Here is a 2,297-nt window from a genome sequence, read left to right on the forward strand (position 1 = left end):
TTGAAAAAGAAAAATTGAGAAATAAACTTTATTTCCAAAATATGTAACCTGTCGAAATAAATTTATTAGTCCATATTTATCTAGTACCGAAATTCATTTTGGCTGACTCAAAATTTGTATGAACATATACAACTATTGCAAACGCTCCCATAAATTCATCAACACGCATGAAATCAAGCTACAATATCCGAATTGTGAATACCAAAGGTTTTGACTTTTGAAAGAAACTCTTGCAGCTCCAAATCAGCTTCAAATTTCTCCATATCCTCTTGCGTCAAGTTAATCCACGCCTCTATTCCCTCCCCCGTCGCTGTATCCATAAAAGTCACTAGATTCTTGTAAGTTAATCCCGCCGACGCGACCCAAACCGGCTTGCCCCACCCGAAATCCGCTCCATACAACGGAAACCTACACAAGCTTGTGAAGTTGAACGTGTGCAGCTCGCTTTTGTTGGCCTGAGCCATTCTCTCTTTAAGGAAGTTCAAATGCTTATCCCCCTGCCTCAACTGAGCCACATATTCTCCGTTCACGGATCTTATGGCTTCTCTTACTTTCTGCAAAAGCGCACAGCCGTCGTCAGCTCCCACGGATGGCATGGCGATTGCCAGCCGGCTTATGTTGCCGAAATGGTACTCAGACAGCGGCGGATCGAGGCGGGTTCTTAGGTTTACTGCATGGAGCACGGTGTAGATCTTGTTCGGGTCCGCTTTCATTCCAGTGGCGGATATGAATCGGGTCCATATAAAAGCTGACAACGCCTCCACCCGGGTTGGCCGTCGATGCAGGAACTCGGTGGCCCCGCCCGAGTATCTTTCCCGGAGGGTGGAGATTTTCGAGGCCGGGAATGTAAAGATTTTCGTGACGAGTTGTTCTTTCACAATTCCTGTACTGGGCTTGAACCCAGCAGCATTCCGCGGCGGGAAAATCTTTGCCCCCTCGAACTTGGGGCCAGGCACGTCGTCATAGTTCCCATTTCGTGCGACAGCAGCCCACGTGTTGGCCAGCAGGAAGAACGATAATGCATCAGCAATCTTGTGCGAAATGACTAGGCCCACTGCAGTCCCACCACATTGGAAATGCGTAACTTGAACAGCCATGCCAAGATTTTGCACGTCGTCCAATTTGTAGGGTAGAAATTTGTTCATGTTCATGGGGACGGGATTCGTGATGACTTGTGAAAGACTGCAATTAGCTACGGCCTCGACGTAGGGTGCCCCCTTGTCGTTGCAGTCGATGTATAGATCGTCGACCACTCGGCCTGCCAAGGGGTAGAATCTTGACAGGACTTTAGATAAAGACTGCTTTAGATGGTCTGATTTTCCAGGGTTGGAGAATCTGGCATCTGCTTGATAGAAGTAAACGAGTGGCATGAAAATAGGAGGGGCAATCTGATCGATAAACGAAAGCTGGTATTTTCCTAGTGATTCTGGGGTTGGAGAAGACGGCTTGATGGTTTCTTTGGAGACCACTTCAATTTCAATCTCCATTGTTCTGAAAATGAATGCTAAGAACTTTGATTTTTGGCTTTTCTCGGAAAATGATGATAATCCCGCTGTGGAAACTGGGGTATATATAGACAGGAGCCGCAGGAGATAATGGACGAAATGCAGATGCTGTGTGGAAAATTCTAGTTTGAATCTGATTCGATCGAATTTAAACTAATTATATGACAAGTTTAATATACAATTTATGAAGAACGATCAATCAGGTCATAAGTGTGATTGATATATAATTGAGCCGAAGCTGTATATAGGATTTTCTATATAGTTACTCTCTACGTGTGAATGCAGGCGTCAATTAATTGACTTTGAAGTCTTGCAAATTGGCATGTGAACTCATGCATTATTGTCTGATTTGGATACAGGTTGTAGCACTAAAAAAAATTATAATATCAATGATAAAATATTAAATGAAAAGTTTTCAAATTAAATAATGATAATTTTGATTTTGAAAGGTTAGTGGTAGAAATTATACATGAAAAGTTGTCATTGTTGATAATTATTGAAAAATTGATAATAATTTCTTTTACTATATATATCACTAATTATTTTTAATGACAATTTTATTCATTATTTTTATCTGTAAATTTTACTAATAATAATTCTCACAAAATAATTACGATTAATAACACTACAAAATCCATTATTGTCAAGAAATTACATTTTTGTTATTAAATATATAAAATTTGATAATATTAATATTTTTGCTTGAATTTTTTTTGTGGCGTAGTACTGACGTACAGCCATTATCCTCTCATCCTTTGGCTGTCTTGCTTTATGGACGGAAAAAATAATTGA

The 2,297-nt window shown here is 40.3% G+C and overlaps 1 pseudogene; it reads right to left on the minus strand.

Moving 5' to 3' along the window:
- LOC105156011 (stemmadenine O-acetyltransferase pseudogene) lies at window positions 1-1,692 on the minus strand (annotated as a pseudogene).
- Between the last annotated feature and the right edge of the window lie 605 nt (window positions 1,693-2,297).

This window comes from Sesamum indicum, linkage group LG2 (assembly GCF_026168435.1).
Source record: "Sesamum indicum cultivar Baizhima isolate 11 linkage group LG2, ASM2616843v1, whole genome shotgun sequence".
Lineage (NCBI taxonomy): Eukaryota > Viridiplantae > Streptophyta > Magnoliopsida > Lamiales > Pedaliaceae > Sesamum > Sesamum indicum.